This window comes from Miscanthus floridulus, chromosome 2 (genome assembly GCF_019320115.1).
Source record: "Miscanthus floridulus cultivar M001 chromosome 2, ASM1932011v1, whole genome shotgun sequence".
In the NCBI taxonomy this organism is placed as follows: Eukaryota; Viridiplantae; Streptophyta; class Magnoliopsida; order Poales; family Poaceae; genus Miscanthus; species Miscanthus floridulus.
In genome coordinates, this window is record NC_089581.1 from 92849541 (window position 1) to 92864293 (window position 14753).

Sequence of the window (14753 nt, forward strand, 5' to 3'; positions counted from 1 at the left end):
GTACTACAATTTTGTCAACTACGCCTTTACCTGGATCGCCACGGATTAAGAGTTTGAGTCTTGCAAATTTGCGCTTTCAGGCTCCCATCGCTGTACTGAATCGAAGCTACAGTGGCCGACCCGTTTCAGAACGCGAACGCCACGTGGCATCGTGCGTTGCCGCTAGCCTGACTGGCTAGGCCACATCGGGCTGTCTTGCACCAACACAGGCCCTAGCATCCGCCTGTGTTTCCCCAGCGTTCCATCTCCATTTCCTGCTCCTCCCTTCGCGTCCGTAGCAGCCACAGCAGACCACCGCCATCGCCATTGGCTTCGCCGAGCTCACACGAGCTCGCCGCAGCACCACAGCCATCACCATCCCTAACATAGCCCCACTAGCACCTCACGGACCTTGGCGACATTCTCGCTGAGCCAGCTAAGCCATAGGTGAGCCACATTGCCGACTCTGCCCCGACGAAATCTCAATGGAGCGCCGCCGCACTCGCGGTCTATCGTGGCCAGCACAACACGCCACCTCTCCTCCTTCCCTAGCTCTCGTCTCGCCTTCCACATCACGTGTAGATGCTCAGGTGATGACGCTACCGTCAATGCCGGTCCAGCCGAGCCGGAACATGGCCGCCCACTGCCGCACCATGGCCACCGCCGGTGACCTCACGCGGCCATGCTCGACCATTTCACCGCAGCCGGTAGCAGTAGTGTAGGGAGGTCCACCATGGTCCTAGGAAGCCGATGCGCGCCTTCTCTGGCCATCTAGCGCTGGGGTTCGTCGGAGCGCCGCTATGCGCCATGGCCGAGCCGCCGTGCGCCATGGCCAACGCACCTAGAGGCCGGTAGGGTTTAGGTTTAGGAGGTCAATCAGTGCGGGAGGTCAAGGCGAACACGGTGGTACCCTCCTCGTCGCCGGAGAAGCTGCCATCGGTGAGCTAGCGCCGATCCCGTGCCCTCCCGCGCCGTGCTCTGTTTTCGTTTCGCTAACAAGCGGGGCCCAGTTGTCAGTGACTTAGGGTTAGAAAGATAGTTCAAATATTTCAGATTTGAATGCTGATTTGTAAAATTTATATCTCCAGTTGACTGAATCCAAATTGGGTGGTTACAATTTTGTTAGGATCTTGGTGAAGTGTAGTATTTAGGAAAAATATAACATGGACACTTGTAGTAAAGTTTCTATAAGAATTAAATTGAAACTTGAAATGTGTTTTTAAATGAATGCAAACTTGTTTAATTTATATCTAGAGTTCCTGTGCTCCAAAAATTATGAAATTTATATGGTGAGCTTTTCTTGATTAGTATAAGCTCTGGTAAACATTTGAGAGTCAGTGCATGAATAGTTTTTGAGTTATAGATTTTCCTTTTATAATTAGGTGATCCTTGTGTGAATTGTTATAAATTATCTGTGAATCCAATGCTCATGAAATTTATTGGAGGTTGTCCTAGTACCTTAAGGATGCTAAGAAAAATATAAAATATGTTGCTTGACATTTTTCACTAGGGTTTCCTATTTATGTTATTTTAAGCCTTTATGCCTTATCATTTTTGTGTAGGATGTTATACTTGTTCAAATGATGTGAAATTTTTACATTAGCCTACTTGGAGCATGTAGTACCTACTGTAATTTTTGTAGATTAAATGGTGTAGTTTTCATATATGTTTATTATTCCTCTTAAATAATAAGATAAATTAAGAAAGACATTAAAAGAAACGAATTGGTGATAAACACCTTACTTTCTGGTGTTCTTTTGATATGTGTCATGAGTTAGTAAAGTAGGTTTTATCCATTTATATGTTTGCCACATAAGTTAATAATTATTTTCTTGCATTATGTCTTTCTGGACAGTTCTGGGAACTTTGTAAAGTTCACCATGATAATTTGGTTTTCTAGAAAAGTGGTGAATACAAAAGTTGTAGATAACTTATGTATCTAGCTCATGTTAAAATGTGGTGGCATTTGGCCCAGTAGTTTAGGAGTTACAATCGTTCAAAGTTGGATCACAGTTTTGCTTGGTCTCTGTCTTGTTTGGATCTGATTATGTGGTTATGTAAATTCGACCTGGTAAAGGTTGGAATCATGCCTTGTGGTCTGAAAATGAATTGTAGGCAATTTCATAAGCTTTCCAAATTGTCTTGTTTCTTGTCATTTAGATTTGTAGATCTCCGGTTATGATTAGTTTACTATACTGCTGTATAGTTCCTATTTTGCTGAAATACGAATATTTGTGTGTATGCTTTGTTGCAATGTTCTTGTTTAGGTGCTAGCCTAACTTGAGAACATGCTTAGGTGTAGGTGCTAGGTCATTAACTAAAGATGAGCAATTGTACATTAGGTTGTATAAACTTGGTAAGTTAAAGTGATTTGAATAGATCTTAAGTTAGAATATGCGGACTGCAATAAGCATGTGCATTCCCCAAGCATCCCTAACTTCATTCATGTGCATCTATGATATTTATCTTGCGCATACATGCAATAGGTGTGCTGGAGGGAGTGACACTTCTGGAGTTCAAGGGAGCGAGCTAGGAGGAGGAGCCCGAGGTTCATGCAACCGACGAAGCAGCCACCGAGGAGTTGCCCGAGTGCCCTGATCACTGCCCATTCTCTTTCCTGAAAGGCAAGCCCCGGAGCATATTAAGTCTCCCATGTTTTTACAAATATCTTGAGTATCTTTTATTGTTGTTGATGCATTAAGTATAGGAATTGGTTAGAACCAATTGTTGCATTATATATCTATCCTTGTCCAGATATCGCACTTGAATCCTATTTAAGTTCAGGAACGGGTTAAATACTTAGCCATGCTTAGTGCGGTAGAAGTCGGGTGATTTCCTATCACCTGCGAGCTTTAGGATGAGGTGGATCACGGTTGGCTATATTTGCTATCGTGGAAAAGAACCATGTTAATAATGAATTAAGACTAGGCGGAGTCTTGTGTAGGTTTGGACATAGTGACTCCGTCTGTGTCGTTTAAGGACCGATACGCTGTACATCCTCATGTCATATTGAACGCAGCTTAACACTTAGCTAGCCGGATAAGTCGTTCCGACCACGAAGCCTAGTAGCTCGATTCAGGCCAGGAGCACGAGCAGTTGGTCGCAATCTAGATGGCAGTAAGGATGTGCGGAGAACCATTGGCATAAGCCAAAGGGCGGGTTAAGTCACCGAGCACTCATGGTAGAGTGATTCTCTGGTTTTGCGGCCCTGATCATACCACGACTCCTGAATTGTACCAAAGGTGACTTGTTTGCGACCCTAATGGGGGAAGCAGGGTTTGTGTTAGGAATACCCCTCCAGCTGGATAGGAATTGATTTGAATCACCGTCTCTCTCGGATAGTGAGAACTTGACTGAGCAGTGGCAACGTAGATTCATTTAATTTAACGATATGGTTAAATGGAGAATAATGATAATGTTGCCACAGTTTATACCTGCTATGGTTAATAATGTTTGCATCTTAATCAAGTGATTGCTTAGTATAGGTGCTAATATAGATGACAGGTTAATGGCTAAAAGTCACTGCTAGCTCAGGTTAAGAGTTGCTCATTATTACTTATGCTTTTCCACAAAAAGAAAGTGTTAGCCAGATCCACTAAATTAAGCTATGCATTATCCTTGGTGTCAATTATTTTGGTTTCCGACGGGTAAGTCTAGCTGAGTACATTCTCATACTCAGGGTTTATCCCCTCTTGTTGCAGATGACCTTCTTTATCAGGGCTTCTGTAAGTACTGTCTCCACCCGACGGGTGACGAAGACTAGATCACGGGCATGATCTCTGTTTATCTTATCCAAATGCTTTTGTGGGATGTGATCGGTAGGTACTTGTCTTTTAACTCATGTGTGTGAGTTAAACTATTTGCTTCCACTACTTTACAAGACTTGGTTTGTAATAACTATGACTCTGATGTGTTGTAATATATCTACAAACTATTTGTGAAATGTTGTAACGTGTGATGTGTTATGTTGAATTACTGTGATCTTGGTTGTATGCAAGTTGGTTTGGAATCCTTTGTGGTTTCAGTTGACTACCGGGTTTATATGGGCTCAAGTGTGAGAATTTGATCGCTTTGATGATCGTTTTTGTACTTGTGCTCTTATAAATTGGATGGTTCTGTGACATACTACTTGGATTTGGCTGCTCCCAAGCTTTGTTTGCCGTTCCTTGGTTTGACATATGCTGTAATGCTCAGGGGTTATGCTAGGTAGGCCCAAGGGGGTGCCTATTATCTATCAGTCTACTGTGTTGCCGCCTGTTTTGTGTATATATTTGGAATGCTATTGTCATTTCTGTGATGAAGTCAATTGCTCAAGTGTCATGTCTCTCATAAATGATACTCCCTCTGTTCAAAATGTAAGACGTATTGGGTTTTCTATAGTTTTGCTATACATTTATATATAGATACAATAAAAATAATGTATCTAGAAAATTGTTAACACTCAAAAATGTCTCAAGGTGATTTTGGGCACCATCAACAAGTTACAGACATTATGGACAAGTCAGAGGTCAATTGGCGTAGCAAAACATCAAAAGAAACACGACCTTGATGAAAGCCAACTTCCTAAACTTCCTCAAATGTAAGAATAGACTTCACCATTGTGTTCGTAACGACCCAAAATGTCGTTCCAATTTGAACCTCTACCCTAGCTTTACAAAATAGCTACCAGAAGCTTTGAGCCTAGATACTTGTTCACCTATGGAGATCCTTGGTGCCTTAGACATGTGTAGCTGTCATGAATTCACCAATCAACCTCGCGAAGCCACCCAAAACAGGCACCGTCAGGTCAATGATCAAAGGAATGAAAAACTCTTACTCAGATCAGACGACAACTAATTGACATCATTAACACCTTCTCAAGGCTATAAATCACCCTTGGATATAATGCCTTGGTCCCTAATACCAAGCCTCCCAATTGTTCAATCAATTCAGCAAAGATAGAGGATCACCGAAGAGTCCTCCAGCTTTATCAGACCATTCAGTAAATTACAGAACAATGAAGGAATGTGGAAAATGAGGTATTTTCCATTTGCATTGCTGGGACCCACATGTCAGCACTAGCTAGAGCTCTTCATCAGCTGAAGCCACTTCACTTCACCCCCACTCCCACTCACTCATCTATTTTCTTCACCCCCTCTCTCTCTTTACACTCAAGAACAAGGATGAATCCTAGAACTAGAGAGAGAAAGGATTGGAGAAGGAAAGGAAGAAGAAGAAGAGAAGCACCAGCACCATCTCAAGGACATCTTCAACATCTTCAACTTCATCTATGGTTAGCTCAAGAGAAGTTCTCTTATTTCTTGGATTTTTCTCCAAAGACCTAATTTGTGATTTTTGGTGCAAGATTGAAGATTTCTTGCTGGTGGTGGTTCCATCATATGTAGAGTAAGTTCAAGAGATCTTCACCTAGCTCAATCACCCATGCATCCCTTGGATTTCCTTTTGATTCATCTTTTTGGAATTTTTGCAAGAGGAAGCTCATGAGTAACCAATTCATCTTTTGGAGTTGTGAACATGGATCTAAGAGATTGGATCTTCAAGTTAGTGGTTATGGAAGCTCCCAAGTCTCAGAGCTAAGTACTCAATCTCAATCTCAAGATTTACTATTTTCTCATGTTTTTAGTTTAATCCCAAATCCATAGTTGCACTTGGTAAACCTAGCTAAAAACCTACACTACTACATTCACACCTTTCACAGCCACATCGTAACCCCAATCACAGTCCAATTTCAGCCTTAGCAATAAGCTGTCGACAGTGATGGTCATAGCCTTTACCATTAGCATTTGAGACCGACTGTGGTGTACACTAACACTGCCGCATTGGCTTATGATCCGTCCGTGACCAGATCCTTATTTTCATCGCATTAGGGCCCGATCTGGCTATGTGGGTATACACTAACACCGCTGTATTGGCTTATGATCCATCCATGATTAGGTCCTTGTTTCTGTCATATTAAAGCATGACCTGCCTGTGTCGAGAGGAACATCACTGTCGCTTCAGCATATGAACCGTTTGGTCATAGGGCATGGTCACCATTGGGTTGCAGTATGATCTACCTGTGATGATCCTTTTGTCGGTGTTGGGTTACTAAATGATTCGGCGGTGATACACTATTGACCCCTACCGCATCAGATGAATAACGACGATGATGGCATCTGGTTTTTACAATTTATATACTAATTCAGCTGAGCCTTAATAACTTATTGAATACACACCCATACAGATATAATCATTACACACCATTCATTATTTCCACAATGAAGAGTACTTTTTTATAATAATAATCGACACTAATATAACAACTGTGTCAGCTACTGAATTAACACAAGCGGTACATAGATAGTAGAATAAAGGTTATGTTCCCTACAGACTTACATAACGAAAATGAGGTAGATGTGCTTCACTACTTTAGATTGGCACTCCTGCTTGCAAGGCAAAGCTTTCTTCGGATTGGTAGGCAATGCACCATGGAACCCCTATTCTTCCTCCCTTAGCCAATGCAGGAAAATTGTTCAAAGCCACTTAGACTCCTGCTGCATAAAGCAACAAAATTAATGATATTCAACACACCATTCCTTTAGTTACCAAGCCCAAATTGGTCTATATATAGAATGAAAACAACTACCTACCTGAACAAAGGCATGACGTAACAACAAAATACAGCATATGCACCTTTACTACTCTGCTAATGACTCCATGAACAAGGGAACATAAGAAAGATAGTGAGGTCCGCCGCTCATACATAATAGTTTCTAGGTACTTCTAGGATAGCCGATGGCCTAGGCAGGGAGGACATGAACTTTACTGCGGTTCATGTCATATGCAAGTAGTGTTTTGTCTTCCCCAACAAGGAAAATCAATTTCCATTCTGGATGAACTGCAATCACTTTGTAGGCCGCATCGCAAACCTCGGTACCAATTTCAATATTCTTCTATCCAAATAGCTCTAGTGTGGTCACCTTATGTTTCAATGTCTATTTACTAGTACCATAGTGTTCAAGGATCTAGATTGAAAGCTCATACCTATTCAAAGTATTAGGCCTACAATTTTTTCTCCATGTCTTTCCCTCCATATCAACAACAGCTATCAGGGTGAACTCTAGCATGTGCAAAAGCCACTAACAAACACACCTTTTCCATATGTGGATACTACAATACCCTCACCCCATTTAGATTCTTTAAAGATCCATGCTCCGGTTTTAGATGAGTAGATGTTGACACCTAAGGAGTCATCATCGTTGATCCCTTATTCAAACACATGGAAGTGCGAGGAGACTGTGGAATCGAACCTCAAGTGAGCTAAACCATAAGAATGGTTGCTACCCGGCAGTAGGAACCATTTCTTAGCCACCGAATTGCAGACAACATAGCGAAACCTAGTGTACCAGCAGAGGATGATGCCTCGAGAGCAATCTAAGATCACGATATTCTAAATGGGGAAGGGCGAGAAGGATAATGAGGGGTATTCACTGTTGACGCTGGTGAAGTAGCGTTTGCCTTTCCAGCTATGGTAGAAGAATCCATCGAGAATCTAGGGCAGCTCCTTATGGTTCTCGGATCCCGAGATGAGGCTGTTCTAGGAGCAAAAGTGTCGGTGTTTTGTAGACCAACTAGTGAATTTATACGAATATCGTGCTGCTCTAGGAAGACAATGGTAGCATCCAAAAGACATGAGGAGTTATACTAGTTTAGGCTAGAGCCCTACGTCTAGTCTTAGAGATGATCTAGTGCGTGTTCCTCGCTTGAGTGCTCTAAAGTTCTTACAATGGGGGTGCAACAATGGTGGAAGAGGTAGGAGAGCTAGAGCTAGGAGACAAACTACCTAAATGAGAGCTTCGAGAGTCTGATGATGATCCTAGAAGGGTGCCCTGGCTACCCTTATATAGAGTCTAGGGCTAGGTCACATACAAAGAAGGAGGTTCTCCCAACCAAAGGATCATGAGCCTGAGGAAGGGAACCTAGCTAACTTGGCTTACAAGTAACGTTGTCTTATTGTGCACGTCTAGACATGGTTGTCGTCATGGTCTTGTGCCCACATCGTGGCATTGTGTGGTGTGGTGCTACTATGCCAGTTGTGGTAGCACTATGGGCATGAGGAAGTTTTGACAGCCGTCCTACGCAACGTTGTCTCGCCATGGCCTTCGTCATCTCATCCTAATCTCCTAGGGGCATCATACTAGAGTTGGTAGCCACCCCTAGGTCATTGGTTGTCTTGCTGCTTGTGGAGCCAGTGGCAATGATCCTAAGCTTCGGGGTCATGGCCTTCATTAGCTTGGATGGCCTCTAAAGTCAAGGCCACCGTCGTGTCCCCCATCCCATAGTAGGTGGAGTCGTACACCTGTCTTGTCGGGCTGTATTTGGACGGTGGGCCGCTGTATTGGCTACCACCACTCGGTGGTGTTGTCTTGTCTACGCTGTGTGGCGTAGGGATGATGTCTAACTAGGTTGAGGGGACTACTATCCCCTTGGTCCTTGTGGGATCAGTGTGGCGTGCTTGCTCTTATCAAAGTAGGCGTGCTTGGCGTGGCTCGATCTCTCCCCATTCCTCCCAGGGGTTGGGACGAAGTAGAGTCATGAGGAGCTATACGGCGTGCGGCGAGGGCCGAGGGAAGAGGTCATGGCCAACCCTACCTTAGTGTTTGGCCTAGGTCCATATAGCTTAGCTAGGCCTCGATCATTTGGGCTCATACTAGCTGGCATACCGGGGGCTGCCCGAGCGGCTAACTAATCGGTGTCTTGAGATACCTAGGGTATCATAACCCCGATAGTAGCCCATGATCGTTTTTACGATCACATAGTGATCGTGAAAGCGCTAATATCGCGTGTATTGTGTGTAGGTTTGTAGTCATGGTTGTCTAAGCTTCATCGCTCGACCCCTTGTGGGCTGGTGCATTCAATGCTAAAGGTGGCTGCTACGGTCCTGCTAGGGTGCCCTGATGGTGTGGTACGCGACTATTGAGCCTGGCCATGTCAGTATGCTGCATATCAGGGCACGTGTTCTAGGCGAGGTTGAGTGGTCTCATCGATGATGTACCGGCTCTACCTTTGGGAGGATCTAAATTTCCCCGACCTCACGTGGGCATTTGACATTGGCTGTGACCTCCCATAATTTGCCACATGGCACGTGGGTCTCAGGCTGCTCAGTCCACCCTTAGGCCTATAAATAGGGGCCTCCCTTTCATTTGAACCACTTGCAGCTACTTCTACAATCTTGTCTTTGGACCTTTTGGGAGGCTAAGCGAGAGAGAGAGGTCATAACGGGACAGTGAGGTTTCTAGCATGCAACTCGCTATGGGTCGCTTGCGGTGGCCGAAAGCCAGTGCTGCCCCTTCCAACAACTAGTTCTAGAAGGAGACTTGCGAGTAGGGAAAGACGAGTTGTCATGGAAGTCGGCTCCTTGACCGTGTAGCCGTGGTTTTACCTGTGCCTAAGTGGCTTAGGCTCCCATGGTGGCTATCGGTCAAGGAATTGTTTGCCCGTCCGCCGTGATCCATCAGTGCATGTAGAGTGCCAGTCAGTTCCTTCGAGAAAACGCCTGTCACCCTCTGGACATTGTGCGCTGGATCTGAGGTGTCCAGTGCCATTGCGCCTTGCCATGCCGTTATGACGATGTGGTGAGGTATTTGCATGCCGGTGACCATCCTTCCATCTCTTGTCCCCTGCGTGATTTTGTTCTTGGGGTCATGATGCTACAAGGAAGCCTACATGGTGTACTTTTCTACCTTGTCCACCGCGCTTGTAGTTTGGACCCCTAGTGATGCCGTCCTTGTGGTGGCGTTGGGCTTTCTTGTTTACGTGGCTTGGCCATGCATGTAACACCCATGATCGTGGGACCTCGGTTTCGAACGTTGTGCTCTTTATGAGGTCATGTCGTATCCTAGGCGGCCCCGTTAGGTGGTTTTTTGCCCAAGGTCATGGTGTTCGTGCGGGCTGTCGACCTCTTGTTATGCAGGATGGGGAGGCCGCCCTTAGCTCAAATGCCCTTTACATGTTCACACCCTGTCTTTCTTAGGCCAAATCCTCCCCGCTCGTTTTTGGGTTGCGACCTCGCTCTCGGGGCGACAGCATGATCATGGGGTGTTCTCTTTTGACCAAAAGTTTCTATTTAGGTTTTAAGAGAGCCTAGACTGTGCACGCCCAGGTCATGGTTTATGCCTTTATTTGGGGTTAGATATCACTTCACAAGGAGGGCATCCTTGTGAACACCTTGCCATGCATCCAAATGACCTCTTCAGGTGAGGCTATTGACCTCTGCTAAAATATGAGGCTTTGATGTGGCTTTAGGTCATGGACCTGAGACACCAAGACGAGCATGATCGAGGCTTGGCCTCATCCTTCATTAAGGTCATGGGGACCTTGCTTCATTTTTTCGTAGTGTCTTTATCGACCTCGGGAGGTCGTGTTGCCTTGTTTCAGGTAGGTTTCAGTTTCACCCCACACGGGAAGAGGCTTGCCCACCGTAACCAAGTGGTTGGAGCGGTGCGCCTCATCAGGGTCAATGGGTAGTTTGGGCAAGACCTGGTATCCTCCACAATTGATGTGAAGTTTGGCTATGCCTCATCATGAGACATTCCATAAATCTTCGGTCATCAAACCTGTTGGTCCTCGACCACCTCCGTAGCAGCCAGAGGGCAAGATGCCTACCCCTAGAGGGGGTCCTGTCACTTCCTCATTCTTGTTCTTGCACGCTTGTAGTTTCTTCTTCACCCATCGAGATGGATCACGGCAAGCATCCAAGAGAGGAGTCGCCTGAGGCCGGTGGGTTGCTGCCACATCTTCGAGCCTTCCTACGTGGGCATGGGTAAGTATTCGAGCAATGTTTTGAGATTAGGATTGACCTGTGCTGACTAGTGATGTTTCTAGGGCTATTTCCCAAGGCCGCATCAAGTTGGGTTGCTGGCACCGCCCATGCTGTGACCCTACTAGCATCAGGGTCGAGCTTGTCCTCTTTTTTGTCATCGTCCTTGGATGACAGACGGGAGTTCCATGAGCTTGTTCGTGGGGCAGATGAGGCCCGCTAGTGCCTCTTCGATGCCACCCGCGAGGTGGGCCAGCTAGAGCACTGCCTCAACGTTGTCTAGGTGGCTTTAGCAGTGTTATCCTAAACGCTAAATGGTAAACAGTCGATCACCTACCGTTTAGCCCATTATTCGAGCAAAATGGGTGTTTAAACGAGAAAAACGGCCATTTAAATGGTCAAAACAACCGATTAAATAGAAACGGTGTACCACTGTGTAGCATTTAAACGGTGTGTAAATGGGCTAAACGGCCATTTAGGTGAATAGTGGGCTTTAGTCGCCTCAAAGAGGGAGACCGTCGCCACATAGGCGACGACCGCTGATGCCCAGGCCCACATCGTGGGTAGGGGCTCTCTTTGTCTTGTCGTCCTATCTATTATCCGTAGCTTTTGACCTTCTTGTCGTTTTGTTGCCAGCACTGGAGGAGCAGCTAGTGGCCTCCCGCTTGAGATGGAGGAAGCCCACCTCCAGGAGGTTCTCCTAATGGAGGACTATGAGCGAGCTATGGTGGCAGGAATCCAGCGGGGAGCCAGCGTCGCCCTCGCTGCCATGCAGCTCCGCACCATCTAGGACTTCCACCGGGTGGAGCCTGGGTTCCTAGACCATGCCGGGCAGGCAGAACGGGCTTAGCTAGTTGGTGACTTTGCTGCCGCTGCAGCCACCATCATGGCCGCCATGAATGTGGAGGACATCCTTCGTGGCGGTGGCCAAGAGCCTTAGGTTGTACCTAGGGCTATTTATTGTGTCTCTTGATTTCTTTTCTTTTGTGCGCCACCGACTTGCCGTGCTTGCCGATTATCCGATCGTTCAAATGTCATAGTTGCGTGACCTTGCCCGGGGATTGATCCTCGAGGCTTGGCCTAGTGCAACTCCATTTTCATGACCGAAGTGTCACAGGACAGATCCGGCGGCATCACGCTCTCCTTTGACCTCTTTTCTTTAGGTTGCAATAACTTTTCTTCCCTTTTCCTTACGCGCGTGTGCGTGGCCATGCCTAGAGCTAGCACTTGGGGTTCAGCTTCGTATGACCCTTTGATGTGTGCCGACGCACGATGTATCATTGTGTAGCCCCCACGAGTGAGCCGTGTCGATTGACACACGCCAATTGACATGGGTCACTTGAGGGCGAACGCGTTGCCAAAGTGTCGCTTTCGATAGGCACTTCCTAATGAGGACATGACACCCATGCATATGACCATGTTTGGCACATGGGATGGAGGGGAAGGAGGCCAGCAAGGGTGTCCAAGTCAAGAAGGAGGCCCGAGGCTAATTCGGTTCGAGCCCCCAAGGTGGAGGCCCAAAGCAACTCAAGTTCGAGTCTGCCTCGGAATCTAGAACCAGTCTGCCTTAAACTGGTAACCTAGGATGCATCCAGACTCTGTTTTCAATGATTCACATATGGATGGAAACATAATTTGATAAGGAAGCCAATCCAAGTGGTTTCACATCAAAAGCTCTTCGGAATCAACGGGAATCATCGAAACAAGTCGGCGTCCAGAATCTGCTAGGGTGCTGCGACACCTTCTTTTGGTCCATTGGACCATGTATCGCGTTTGGGCCCATTAGGGGGCGCGTCCTAGGTAGGCGATGACCCTAAGACCTTTATAATCATATGCCACCACCGTCATTAGCTTTTGGGGTTTTGCTTAGATTATTCTGTCAAGAACAGTTTCATCGTTCATCGGTTTGTGAGACCCCACTTCGTGAGATAATCATTCATCTGCAATTTGGTTGCGTTCTTTCTTGTTCTTGCTTGTGTTCTTCATTGCGCAGGCAGGGATTAGCCTTCTTGACGAGGTCAACCTGGTCCATGACTTGGTTGATAACCAGAGGAGCTGTGGTGCTAAGATTGCAGGGTTTGATCTGAAGCCGGATCGGTGTGTCATCCCGATCTTCCGTCAGGTGATGGTAACTATCGTTGTGGCGGAGAATGACACACCGATCCGGCTTCAGATCAAAAGATCGAACCCTGCAATCTTAGCACCACAGCTCCTTTGGTTATCAACCAAGTCACGAACCAAGTTGACCTCGCCAAGAAGACTAATCCCTGCCTACGCAACGAAGAACACAAGAAAGAACAAGAAAGAACGCAACCAAATTGCAGATGAATGATTATCTCACGAAGTTAGGGTCTCACAAACTGATGAACGACGAAACTGTTCTTGACAGAATAATCTAAGCAAAACCCCAAAACCTAATGACGGTGGTAGCGTATGATTGTAAAGGTCTTAGGGTCGTCGCCTACCCTGGACGCGCCCCCTAATGGGCCCAAACATGATACACGGTCCAACAGACCAAAAGAAGGTGTCGCAGCACCCTGGCAGATTCTGGATGCTGACTTGTTTTGATGATTCCCATTGATTCCAAAGAGATTTTGACGTGAAACCACTTGGATTGGCTTCCTTATCAAATTATCTATCCATCCATATGTGGATCATCGAAAACAGAGTCCGGATGCGTCCTAGGTGACCAGTTTAAGACAGACTGGTTCTGGATTCCGAGGCAGACTCGACCTTAAGTTGCTTTGGGCCTCCACCTCGGGGACTCGAACCGAATTAGCCTCGGGCCTCCTTCTTGACTTGGAGACCCTTGCTGGCCTCCTTCCCCTCCATCCCATGTGCCAAACATGGTCATATGCATGGGTGCCATGTCCTCATCACTTCCTGACATGTTGCGGTGGTTGCACCGCGATCTCTAGGCATAGGGAAGAGTTTGCACGAGTGAATATGTACAGAGACCTTGGCCCAAAAAAAGCTTCCTTTTAGGGGAACCTCGATGTGAACGCATGGACATTTGTGCCATTAACAAGGCACTTTGTGCCCATGGTGTTTGGCATGGTGAGGCCCAGAACGCATGGCTTGTCGAGTCAAAGAGTACGCTCTGTCATGAGCCCTCTGGAGCTCGTCGATCACGTCACCCCCGTGCTAGGTCATGATGGGTATTCATCGCGCACCGCGGTTGAGGTCGCTAGGCATGACCTTTGCGTGCTCCCCTACCGTGTAAGGAAGTTGCACTTGGGCTTAGCCCCTGGGGTCGCTCCTTAGAGCTTAACTCTGGCATGGCCTAGTCATTGACGCCCAAGCGAGTTGAAGCTCTAGAGGTTGGCATGCAGCTGTCGCAATGTTGTAGTTCTCCTATTTGTAGAGGTGGGCCTATCGGAGGTCACCACCTATGGTGATGATCCCGTGGGGACCAGGCATGTTGAGCTTGAGGTAAGTGTAATTGGGGACGGCCATGAACTTGGCATAGCATGGTTGCCCCAGGATGGCATGGTAGGCATTGGGAAAGTCCACTATCTCGAAGGTGACCATTTCCATGTAGAAATTTGCTTGACCTCCGAACATTACGGGCAGGTCGACCTGCCTGAGGGGAATGGCCTAAAGTCCGGGTATGACTCCGTGGAACGGAGCACCGGATGGCCGTATCACCGCTCATGACAGTCCCATTGCGTTGTAGGTCTCAGCATAGAGGAGGTTGAGATCAGTGCTGCCATCTATGAGGACATGAGACAGGTAGGTGTTGTCGATGATCAAGTAGATGACAGGGGGGAAATGTCCCAACTATGGAATGTGGTCGGGGTGATCCTTTCTGTCGAATGTGATCATAGTTTCTGAGCATTTTAGTAAGGCCGGGATGGCCTCACCTAGGGCGGCTACATTGACCTCCTTGTTCGTGAGCTTTTGCTAGTGTTTGGACTCATACACCACCGGTCTACCGAAGATCATGAGGCATCCTTTTGGATTGGGATACGCATCC